This window comes from Dama dama, chromosome 30 (assembly GCF_033118175.1).
Source record: "Dama dama isolate Ldn47 chromosome 30, ASM3311817v1, whole genome shotgun sequence".
NCBI classification, from domain to species: domain Eukaryota; kingdom Metazoa; phylum Chordata; class Mammalia; order Artiodactyla; family Cervidae; genus Dama; species Dama dama.
This window is the reverse complement of record NC_083710.1, coordinates 37,435,172-37,448,152: the sequence shown is the minus strand read 5'-3', so window position 1 is coordinate 37,448,152 and position 12,981 is coordinate 37,435,172. Positions and strand designations below refer to the sequence as shown.

General features: G+C 47.9%; 1 protein-coding gene across 3 annotated transcripts in view; it reads right to left on the bottom strand.

Moving 5' to 3' along the window:
- The window catches only part of SPATA13 (spermatogenesis associated 13), a 223,041-nt gene that overhangs the window by 109,181 nt on the left and 100,879 nt on the right, over positions 1-12,981 (bottom strand). Inside the window, exon 1 of one of the 3 annotated variants that reach the window (XM_061133467.1) lies at positions 492-700. The exons of the other annotated variants lie outside the window; for them this stretch is intronic. The gene's annotated coding sequence lies outside the window, so the exon portion shown is untranslated. Of the gene's footprint in view, positions 1-491; positions 701-12,981 lie in introns of those variants that run through there. 3 annotated transcript variants of the gene reach the window in all.

Here is a 12,981-nt window from a genome sequence, read left to right as displayed (position 1 = left end):
ACAGCACAGCCAGATGGTGGCCGTCCGCTCAGGTCACCCGAGTTCCCCAGACGTGGACGCAGCACGGGTCTGTGACCCCTGGGGCTGGGGTACCGACTCCCCCCATCATGCCGACCACAGTGGAAGGAAAACGGCCCTGGAGCCCACCCCTCCAGCTCGGGATCCCGCCGCCTCTCTCGGGAGATGAGGCCCAGGGCACCAGGGAGCGAAGTTCTCCAGCGCATCCCCTGGGCGGCGCGGGCGCCCCGCGCCTTTGTCCCTCCCGCAGCCCGCGGCGGGTCAAGTCTCGGGGGTCCCCGGGCGCGCGGGGCTGGAGTCCCACGATCCCGGGCCGCCCGGCCACGCAGCAAACGCACTGAGCGAACATCACGCCCAGGCTGCGGGGCCGGCGTTGGGGTACCTCCGCTCCCGGACTCGGGCTCCCCGTGGACACCGGGGAGCCGACGCTGCGGACCGCCGGCCCAGCTCCCCGTGCCCCGATGCAGCCTCACCTACAGCGGCCCCGCTCGCAGGAGCCTCCGAAGTCGGCCGATCCTAGACGTCCCGGCGACTTAGGATCAGTCCTTCCTGGCCCAGCGAAGCTCTGAGCACGCCGGGGTCTCGGAGAAGCCTCAGCTCCGGCGAACAGACTCTGGGCTGGCGGGCTCGGATGCGGCGCGAGGAGCGCGGCGCGGAGCACACCAGCCTCGGCCTCCCCGCCCAGGCCACGCCCCCGTCGGGCCACGCCCCCGTCCGGGCTCTTCTTCCGCCCCCAGGCCACTCCACGCCGTCTACTGGCCCCGCCCCGCCCGGCCACGCCCCCGGCAGGGCTCTCCTTCCGCCCCGTTGGGCCACGCCACGCCCTCAAACTGGCCACGCCCATGCCCACGCCCCGCCCCTAGTCGGGCTCTCCTTCCACCTCCTTCAGGCCAGGCCACGCCACGCCTGTCCCCTGGCCACGGCTCAGGCTCAGCTTTGCCTCCTTGCTTCAGGCCACACCTCCAGTTTGGCCCCTAGACAACCCCCCCAGCCCCACCCCTATCCCAGGCCACCTTGGCAGCAGTCCCACTACCCGCACCATTCTCCCAACCATTCCCAACCCCAGCCCCATCCACCACGAGGATATCCCATCACCGTGTCGGGCGGCCCTACTACACTGCCCCCCGACCCTAGCGCCTCTTCCCCTCGGCTACATGTCCCAGCCCGGCTCCCTTCCATCCGCAGCCAACGACTCCCCCCATACCAGCACCCCCAGCCCGGCCCCCCCTAAGCTCGCCTCCCCCACCCCCAAGAACTCCCCAGCCTCGCCTGAGGCCGAGGGAGCAAGGAGCATTTGCGTCACCAGGGCCACTGCGGCCCGCAGTCCCCTGGCCCCATCTCTGCCCTGGAAGGAGGTCACTGCAGGCCAAGGCGCCCTGGCTGCCCTTTTTGAGGGGCGGATGATGGGGAGAAAACCCAGAATGAAGACTTTTAAACCTACCCACCCTCCAGGACGCGCAACAGGTCTTCTGTGGGCTATGTGGGTGAACCCACTCAGGTTTCACCTTCCTGGTGGCTCAAGACTTAATCACTAACTCACGCAAAAACCGCAGAGGCAAAGGCAACCCTCCAGCGCTAAGATCTGGGCCCTAAAACTTCCATGATTGTTTCCTGATGTGCACCTAATGGAATTCATAAAATAAACACGTTCTTTTAAAAACTGCCATCTTTTAGATGATTCATTTCAGTGGTTCTGTGTGCCAGCACTATTATTATAAACATGTGTTACTTTTATAATCAAAGAACAACCACCTCTATTGAAAAACTAAAGAACATATAAAAATATTAAATTTCGAATGTGTGTGGTGTTCTTCGTTGCTTGGTGGTGTCTGACTCTGCAACCCCATGGACTATAGCCTGCCAGGCTCTTCTATCCATGAGGATTCTCCAGTCAAGAATACTGGAGGGGGTTGCCATGCCCTCCTCCAGGGGATCTTCCCGACCCAGGGATGGAACCCAGGTTTCCCGCATTGCAGGCGGATTCTTTACCATCAAAATTAATTCTATATATGCTTTCTTGAAGAGTGAAAAACTCTTCTGTGTGACACTCAAATGGTGGCTACATGTCCTTATGCATTTGTTAAAACCCAGAGAATATACAACACCAGGAGTGAACCCTTATGTACTCTTTCATCATAATCTATCAGTATTGGCTTATCGATAACAACCAATGTGCCACAATGAGGCAAGATGTGGGTAACAGGAGAAACTCGAGGGGAGGAGCTGAGGGAATCCATGCCAATCCTCCTTTCATCTCAGTCTTTCTGTAAACTAAAAAAACAGCCCATTAATTAAAGCACAGGCTTCCCTGGTAGCTCAGCTGGTAAAGCATCTGACTGCAATGCAGGAGACTCCAGTTCAATTCCTGGGTCAGGAAGATCCCCTGGAGAAGGGATAGGCTACCCACTCCAGTATTCATGGGCTTCCCTGGTGGCTCAGGTGGTAAAGAATCTGCTTGCAATGTGGGAGACCTGGGTTCGATCCCTGGGCCCCCAGAGAAGAGCATGGCAACCCTCTCCTTCTTGCCTGGAGAATCCCCATGGACAGAGGAGCATGGCAGGCTGCAGTCCATGGGGTCACAAAGAGTTGGACACGATTGAGCGACACAGCTCGCCAATTAAAGCACACACACCAAAATATTAATGGTCATTATCTCAGAGTGGTGGAAATATGAGCAAATCTTTGCTATTGTTTGGATCTTTATTGAAATTCTCCAAATTTTCAACAATGAACATATTTTTTAAAGCAGAAACATATAAACAGGCAATAGAAAATTTTAGAGAGCTCTCATGAAAGGCTAATATCAAATATTTCATTTTATTTCCTTTTTAAATTTTATTGAAATATAGTTGATTTATAATGTGTTAATTTCTGCTACACAGAAAAGTGATTCCGACACATACATATATATTATTCTCTTTATAATATTCTTTTCCACTATGGTTTATCACAGAATATTAAATATAGTTTCATGTGCTATACAGTTGTCGTTGTTTAGTCGCTAAGTCATGTCTGACTCTGACACCGTGGACTGTAGTCCACTTGGATCCTCTGTCCATGGGGTTTTCCTGGCAAGAATACTAGAGTGGGTTGCCATTTCCTTCTCCATATTTTATTTCTACTTTATATAACTTTAACAAAACCTGCAAGAAGCTCTCAAAGTTGTTAAAAATGACATCAATTTCAATATTGTTTAAAAAAAGCATATCAAGGACTCAATTGAGTTTTTAAATTAGATCTTTAGAATTAGCAGAAATCAGAGGGAAAATGTTTGATTATTCTCTTTAAAAAATCAGTATCTCAAAGGATCATCTCTGCCTGCTTGGAAATTGTCACAAATGTTTACATGAACACATGAACACTGGCCCTCAGATAAACAGGTTTCTCTAAAGCTGTAAAGACTTGGCCTGGAGGCATCCTGTCCCTGTGATTTAGCCCTTGACCTTTCTGGGTTTGTTTCTTCAGTGAAAAGGGAAACACCCTCTCTTGTTGTTCAGTTGCTCAGTCCTGTCTGACTCTAGGACCCCAAGGACTGCAGCAAGTCAGGCTTCCCTGTCCTTCACCATCTCCCAGAGTTTGCTCAAACTCATGTCCATTGAGTCAGTGATGCCATCCAATCATCCCATCCTCTGTCGTCCCCTTCTCCTCCTGTCTTCAATCTCCCAGCATCAGGCTTTTTCCAATGAGTCGACTCTGTGCATCAAGTGGCCAATGGATTGGAGCTTCAGCCTCAGTCCTCACAATGAATATTCAGGACTGATTTCCTTTAGGATTGACTGGTTTGAACTCACGGCCATTCAAGGGACTCTCAAGAATCTTCTCCAGCACCACAGTTCAAAGGCATCAATTCTTCGGTGTTCAGCCTTCTTTATGGTCCAACTCTCACAGCCATACATGACTACTAGAAAAACTACAGTTTTGACTATATGGACCTTTGTCAACAAAGTGATGTCTCTGCTTTTTAATATGCTGTCTAGGTTTGTCATAGCTTTTCTTCCAAGGAGCAAGCGTCTTTTAATTTAATGGCTGCAGTGCTCGCTTAGGCAGCATATATAGTAATTTCATGGCTGCAGTCACTGTCTGCAGTGATTTTTGAGCAAAACTACCAAACTTTAGCCCATGTAGGACTCCAGGTATCTTAGTACATGTGGGTGCTTGATAATTAATAGTTCCTGCCCTTTAAAACATACTTTAAAAAAATTTTAGTGGGATTCTTGAGCTCCTGAGATAAAAGATACTTCTGGTTTTAGATTGTTAACTTGTTTGATAAAACAGGATGGTTCAAGAGAGAAATCACTGATTGACATGAAGCGGCTGGGTGTTGTACACAAGGACCGGCACTAGTTAACAGGCATCGAGAGTATAAATCACCAGACTTCTCCAGCTCTCACTTCCCTAACCTGTTAAAGGAGTGACATGGACCAGTCATCTCAAAGTTTCCTTCAGCTCCCATCATTCCACTGGGAGTCTCACTGTGACTTCTGAGGACAAAGACCCTAAATCTCCCACAGTGACCATTCTCTGCCCACAGGACCCGCCATCACTCACAGCCCTGCAAACAAAGCTGACATCTGCATTCCACCTTCCCCACCAACGGGAACTTCCAAAGGTTTCTTTGGTCTTTTCCCCATCCTAGTGATATGCTGCTGCCCAGCTCTGACCAGCAGCTTAAACTCTAATTCTGTTAGGAAGTCAGTTCAAAGTTTCCACCAAAGAGAGAATGAACTACCACTGGCACTGATACAAACCACCAGCTCTTACCAAGTCGACAGTGCACTTTTTTTTTCACACGATAACCTCCCTGAAATTATGTGTCCCTCTGTTAATATTTCCTGAGCACTTCCCATGCTATGTCCTTCATACTCGCTCCACTGAAAGATTCAAAGCAGTGCTTGGTGTACCATTATCTTTTGTTGTTTATGATGGAGAAAACAAAGCTCAGTAAAGTTGAAAGAGTCACCTACAGTTACACAGCTAGTGAATGATGGAGCTGTGATTTAATTTCATGTACCTGCTCTTAAACACTATGTAGAAAGCAGGACTGTGAGTGCCCAGAGTTCTGAAGGAGGATTGCTGCCTTCAGTCTGCCTCTGGAGTTTCTCAGGAGACAGGACAGGGGAGGGAAGAGTTATGCCCTGAATGTTTGTATCCCTAAATCCTTATGTTGAAGACTAACACCCATTGTTTTAGGAGGTTTTAGGAGGTGAAGATGTTCAGATAAGTAGGTTTATATGAAGTCATGAGGATGGGGCCCCAGGATGAGATTAGTGCCCTTATAAGAAGAGGAAGAGAGATCGGAGTCCCCTCTCTGTCCCTTTCTTTCCCCACCAGGAAAAGACTATTCACCAAGAAATGGGTGCCCACCATTCACTGAATCTGCTGGTGCCTTCATCTCAGACACCAGAATAACGAGAAATAAGTTCCTGCTGTTTAAGCCCCCAGGCCGTGGTACTTTTCATTGCGGCCTGAGCTGACTAATACTGTAAGGAAACTCCTTTCTCATTTCAGATTTTTCTTTTTGAGCTTCCACAAAGTAACCCTTCTGGCCTCAGGTCCCACCCTCTGCACCAAAGAAGGAGTTGCTGACAGGTGGGAGGAACCCATTGGTCCATCTACCTTGATAAAGTGAAAGTGAAGATCACGCGATTGTGACTGACTCTTTGTGACCCCATAGACTTGTAGCCTCCATCTATCAGGATTCTCCAGGCCAGAATACTGGAGGGGATTGCCATGCCCTTCTCCAGGGGATCTTCCCAACCCAGGTCTCCCGAGTTGCAGATGGATTCTTTAACATTTGAGCTACCTGGGCAGCTGCTACCTTGATAGGACAGACCTAATTTATTAGTAGTTTGACAGTAATTCTTTAGAAGCACAGAGGAGTCACTCTTATCTAACCTCTCCACCCAGATATCATCAGAGAGCAATCTGGAGTCAGGGACTGTCACCTGCAGGGTGGGTGGTGGGGGTGACTTCAGTTCTATGCCTGGCTGGGGGGCAGGGGGCACTAAGAGCATATTAGTGAGAACTTTTCTCAGACCTAAAGTCACAATCTACAATTGATTTCATTCGCAATATCACTGACATTTTTATCTTCATCTGTCAGTCTCCAGTGCCTTGTTTCTTCATTGCTTATAGAGACGGGAGGGGATCAAAGAGGGTGGGTTGACCCCTTCAGTGAAAGGTAACATCAAGAGTCCAGGTCTCCGCTCCAGCCCTGGGGCTTCAGGAAGATGACTTAACCTCCCGGGAGTCCTCCTTATCTGTGAACACTGGGGTGGAAATCAACTGTGAAAACGTTCCAGGTCAAAGCCTGAGTAAAATGGTAAAACCTGAGTAAACTGGTAAAATCTCAGTAAATGGAGACTGTTTTTATCAATTAGAATGGACAAGCAGGATTCACTGTCTTCTGTTCTACAGTGTATTAGACCAGATATCTAAGTATCCTAGAACGAAAAAATACTGTTTGGTATTCATGAAATTATGTTGGCACATAAGTATCTACTAGGGGGAAGAGAGGGAAAGTTTACCTGCTCTTTGCTCGGGAATGGGGCATAGAGCCCACAGGGCTGGAGGGCACCTGGCAGGGGTGGGAGGTAGACATGCTGGGATTCCAGTCCAGTGTCTGTTGCAGCGCCCTCCTCCTGTGCTCAGCGAAAGGACTGCTCTCACATCTGGGTCTGGAGGGAATCTGATGGGCAGGGCCACCCTGAGACGAGGAGAAAGGGAAGAGGAGAAGGAACAGAAAATAGCTTTCTCAGCTCTTTCCTGCTGCTCAGAATTGGGCTTTCCTGGTGGTGCTAGAGGTAAAGAACCTGCCTATCACTGCAGGAGACATAAGAGACTCAGGTTTGAGCCCTGAGGCTCGGAAGATCCCCTTGGAGGAGGGCATGGCAACCCACTCCAGTATTCTTGCCTGGGGAACTCCGTGGACAGAGGAACCTGGCCAGCTACATACAGTCCATAGGGTTGCAAAGAGTTGGACACGACCGAAGTGACTTAGCACACACATATAACTGAACCACTTTGCTAAATACCTGTAACTAACACAACATTGTAAATCAACTATATTTCAAGTAAAAAAAAAAACTAAAGAGTCTCCACATAACCCCCTTCACCCCTCCTGACAGCTTCCCTTATTATTAACATCTCCTTCAGAGTAGCACATGTGTTACAACTGCTTTACAATATGAACAGACCCCTGCTAACACAAGCCCACAGCTCACACCCAGTTTTGCTCTTCTTCACATTATTCAGTTCTGTGGGTTTTAATGGATGCATCCATCACAGGAGAGCTTCACTGCCCTAAAGATACCCCCAAGCTCAGGACTCCCCTGGTGGTCCAGTGCCTAAGACTCCATGCTCCCAATGCAAGGGCCCCTGGTTTCACCCCTGTTCATGCCACATGCCACAACTAAAGATCCTTCATGCTGTAACTAAGACCTGGTGCAGCCAAATAAACAAGTAAATATTTTAAGCGCTATTCCCTGTGCTCTACTGGTTTATCCCCCCTTTCCCTCTGACCCCTGGCACCCACTGGTCTTTCCACCATCTCCATAGTTTTGCCTTTTCCAGAATGTTGTATAGTTGGATTCATACAGTGTGTAACCTTAGGGAGCATGAATGACTTTACATTTGATGGCACTCTAAGACTTCAGACATGCATTTGTGTTAGCACAGATCAAAGAGACCTCTGTAAGGGCAGCAATTTTTTTCCTTCTCCTTTATTGACTTTGAGATCTCCCACAATACTAGGTACAGAGTTCTGTGCTGTGCTTAGTCGCTCAGTCATGTCTTATTCTTTGTGGCCGCATGAACCGCAGCCTGCCAGGCTCCTCTGTTCATGGGAATTCTCTAGGCAAGAATGCTGGAGTGGGTTGCCATGTCCTCCTCCAGGGGATCTTCCCAATTCAGGAATCAAACCCAGGTCTCCCACATTGCAGGCGGGATCTTTACCGTCTGAGCCAACAGGGAAATCTAGGTACAGAGTAGGCACCAGGTATTCAATAAAGCAGTAAATGATAATAATAATAATACACCATTAGTTATTATCATGTGCTTTAAAGTCTATTACAAATATGAAATAGAATTATTAAAAAAAAAAAAAAAACAGTTCCTAAAATCAGGGATCTCACTGTCTAGGCATGTTGCCAGCTCTTTTGGCTGATTTTTGTAAGTCCTATTAAAACAATCATTCTTTTCAACTCCAAAATTCTAAGCAAACTCCTAATAACCATCGCAGCCCACAAACTCTAATTTGAAAGGAATCGTATGACCAGTCTTGAATTTCAACTCTGACCAATCTCTTTCATTTTAAAACCCAAGTTAATCCTTTTTTCCCCCACCAACTTCAAAAGTACTGGAGAACAGATGGGAGAAAACAGAATGATTCATTGTTTACTTATAAGTAACCTTTAAGTAATGAACACATTAGGGAGACAGTGTCGTATATCTGAAAAACTGGGTTGCATTACAGATCCATACTCACTAAGGAATATGCACATAAGCCTCTAGACCTGGAGAGTGAGGTGGGAGGAATAAATGAATGTGCCAGAAAGATGAATTATAACAGAATCATATTCTTAGAAAGTAGTGATGGAGTCATACACTTACCAAGTCAGTTAAAGAAACTGGTTGCGAATAATCAATATTCTTGTTATTACTGCCACTGTGACTATTCAGTGGGCTTCTCCAGTGGCTCAGCAGTAAAGAATCTGCTTGTAATGCAGGAGTTTGATCCCCAGGTCAGTAAGATCCCCTGGAGGAGGAAATGGCAACCCACTCCAGTATTCTTGCCTGGAGAATCCCATGGACAGAGGAGCCTGGCGGGCTACAGTTGATGGGGTGGAAAGAGTCAGACACAACTTAGTAACTAAACAACAAAAAACAACAAACAAGATAAGACAATAGCCTACTTAGGTATCTGTCTTCTTAGCAGCAATTTTATTTATCATTTCCTATCTTTAAATTAAAACCATCAAATCTTTTCTGTCGACCCACCCTCATGGAAGACACTCAGAGTCTCAAGGATGCTCTGTGCATGGGGGCAGGGGGCTGGCTGAACTGGAGAACTGTCAGGTCAGGTTTAGAGATGCTAAAACTCCCTTCCAAGGCAGGAACTACCTTTCTGCTGGGGCTGGAGGCCATACGCTGAATTGGCCGTGGTCCCTCATGATCATTTCTGAATGGGGATGGGCTTTGTCAGCAGGACCAGGACACCTGAGGCCCATTGTCTGAGGGTCCCACATTGTGTGCAGAGGACAGTTGCCGTGTCCCCAGGCGCACCCTCCTCCAGTCAGCCAAGATGCCCAAAGCCGTTTTCTCCTCCTCTCTCCCAGTGCTCTTCAGAAAGGGACCCCACACCACCTCTCACCCTAAGTGTCTCCACAGCCTCTACTCAGCTGCAGGCAGACCAGGCCTCACGTTGCACCCATGCAATTTGGTGGGCACAGGTGCTTGTCCATCTCCTTCCTCTTTCCCCATCCCCTCAGCTTTTTTTTTGCCTCAACACCCAGCTGGGGTTCTCTCATTCACCAAGTTGAATTCTCTCCTCTGTTTTGCTCACAACCCTAGCCAGCACCACCAACCCTGGTTTTTGTTCATGCACCTTTCTCTCTTCCTGGATTATAGCGGAGCCTTCCTGCATTACTTTGCCGACAAAGGTCTGTAGTCAAAGCTATGGTTTTTCCAGAAATCATGTATGGAGGTGAGAGCTGAACCATAAAGAAAGCTGAGAGCTGAAGAACTGATGATTTTGAACTATGGTGTTGGAGAAGACTCTTGAGAGTCCCCTGGACAGCAAGGAGATCCAACCGGTCCATCCTAAAGGAAATCAGTCCTGAATATTCATTGGAAGGACTGATGCTGAAGCTGAAACTCCAATACTTTGGCCTCCTGATGTGAAGAACTGACTCCTTGGAAAAGGCTCTGATGCTGGGAAAGATTGAAGGCAGAAGGAGAAGGGGATGACAGAGGAGATGGTTGGATGGCATCACCGACTTGATGGACATGAGTTTGAGAAAGCTCTGGGAGTTGGTGATGGACAGGGAAGCCTGGCGTACCACAGTCCATGGAGTCGCAAAGACTCAGGCACGACTGAGCGACCGAACAGAAATGAACTTCCTGCATTGGACAGAGAGCTTCCGGAAACATGAATTACGTCGTCTGCATCACCTCTCATCCTGTTAAGTTTGTTCCCTTTTGCTTCTTGTGTGTGTGTCACACAAAATGCAAAGTCATACCTTGTTGGTCATTAAAAGTTCATGTGCCAGAACCATTTTCTCCACAGTATGCACTGGCACTTTAGCCAAGTCCCCCCTGCCCCAGAGCCTAACAAAGCTGATCTCGGACAAATACCTTCATTCTCCCATCTGTAAGCTGGGAATTGGAAGAAACATTTATTTGTCTTCCCTTGCTCTCCTAGCTCAAATCTAGCTACATAAATGCTGACCTCCACCTTCTGACTCTTCCTACAAGGCTTGCGATTATTTTCATTACATCGGCGAACATTTCATTTGAAGTCCTCTGTGTCCTCAGATTAACCGAGGTGTGATGCTCGTGATGTTTCCATGAAGCATGGGGTACAGTGGATCATAGAGCCAGACAGACCTGGATTCAAATCCTAACTCAACCACTTGCAGTCATGTGACCAGAGGCAGGGGCTTGGCTTCTCTGGGAACTGAGTTTCTACTCTGCCAAGTAAGGATAACAAGACCTCAGCAGGCCAGCACTAGGGTGGCCTGGGATAGGGCATGCACACCCTGTGGAAACACAAGGTTTGAGGCTCAGTGAGTGGTCACTTACCGCCCCATGTGCTAGGGGCCTGGTCCTGGATCAGGCACTTCTCCCCGACGTGATGCGACCTTATTTAGTTCAGGGCACCCATGTGAGGTGGGCGTGATTACTCCCATCTCACAGATGAGGAAGCCAGCGAGGGTCCTGGAGCAGCCCTGGCCCCATGGCAGTGGGAGGATGAGGGGCTGCAGACTGAGCACCCAGTCTCCGTCCCTCCTGCCCCTCTGCCTGCCCTCCTCCTGGTGCTGCCTCGGCTCCCCTCCCGGGACCTAGACCCACATCATGGTCCCCCGGTGTGGGGAAGTAGTGTCTTCCAGACGTACCCAAGCCCAGAAGCAGTGTGGCGTCAGTACAGGGGGGCGGGGGATGGCGGTGTTGTGGACTGAGAACTGCTTGGGCAGGAGGAGAGGCTGCTGGCTGGTGATGAGTCTCCGCCCACAGGACACAGAGCAGGAACCCCAGCCCCGGCCTGTCTCAGGTTCCCCAGAGGCAGGGAATCGAATGGCCTCCTAAAGGAATCTTGGTCTGTGAATCATAATTCCAAACTCTAAGTCACTGAGTGATTTACCAAATTCCTGAGACTCCAGAGATTATAAAATAATAATAATAAAAAGAGCAATTATCTTTCAAGGGACAAGTTTGAAATGTTTTACATATTACTGAGAATGGTGCAATATCTCTTCCATGGTATTTCTCCCCCATATGCATAGCCTCAGTCTAAAACAAGAAAACATCAGGCAAATTCAAAGGGAGGGAGTGACTGGCGGGGGTGTGGCGAAACGGTCAAAATCATGAAAGGCAAGAGGACCCAAGAACCACAAAAGTTTGAGGAAGCAGTTCAGTTGGCCAACAAAATGTAGTGGGGCTCTCCCAGGTTGGATCCTGAACCAGACAAGGGCATTTGTGGGAGAAACAGTGAATAAAGTGAGAGGAATTGTGTCAAAGTTAACATCCTCCTCGGATCACAGCACTGTGGTCAAGCCAGATGACATCAGGGGAAGCTGGTGAGTGATACAGAGGCCCTGTCCTACTTTTATAACACTTTTATAAGCCTAAAACTATTTACTGTAAAGGCTAAAAAAAACAACCAACCAACCAAAACTAGGTTCCCTACAAATTCTTAACACTGTCCAAAGCTGCTCTAACATTAGGACTGCAAATCATAATTAGCAACAAAACAAAACTTGCTGGATTGTTTTAGTGAATAGTGAAAAGATGAGGATGAAAGCTGCCTGGTATACTTTTATAATCACACAAGCTGGGGCATCTGTTTCTATGTCATGTTGAGCTCATTCCTGGAAGCGCTGTTTCTAGACTGTTGCTTCTACAAGGTTCCTCTGAGATGCCTGAGCCTGGGGATAAACAGCTCCATGAAGACCCAACACCCCATAGGTCAGCCCAAGTTAAGTAGCAGTTTTGAAGAAAAGGAAAACACCAGACTTGCCCAAAGTAGTGGTTAGTGTGCCCTGAAACAGCACATTATCGGCCCCAAAGTGATGAATTCGGGAAAAATCTGAAAACATTCACTTCATGGTACACCTGGGTTTGTTGTTCTTACTCATCTGAGGCTTCATGGTTACTGATATAAAAGGCAACGATGGTTATCAGCTGTCCTATTTCTTACCATATAACAAATACCCATTAAATTCCTTCTGGATACAGGGCAGTGGGGCTGCAAGGACAAACAGGATGCAGACACATCCTTACGCAAACTTCATATTCCTGCAGACACTGTCTGTCCCAATCATGTTATATGGAGAAGCTCTATAGCAGAGGAACAGGCAAAGTATTTGTGGACCATGGTGGAGAGAAGAATTAGTTCAGTGGGAGAAGTCAAGTAAGGCTTTGAGGAATGAGTATGATTTGACAGGTATAGAAAGAAGTGTGGGCTTGTGCAATACCATAATCTGTTCAGGAGAGGGTGACTAGAATGTACAGGGAAGCAGGAAGTGGTTGGGAGATTCAAAAGCATTGGCTTAATGTTAAAAAGTGACCTTCATTAGAATTCCTCAGAATACTTAATAAGTTAACTTTTAAAATGTTAATTCTTATTGGTCCTCGTCAAGATCATGCCAAAGAGAGACACTTCAGTGATCGTAATGTTTAAAATGTGGCAGAGAGCCCTCGGAGAAGCCAAGTGCTCATGAGGAGAGAAGTTAGAAAAGCAGCCCA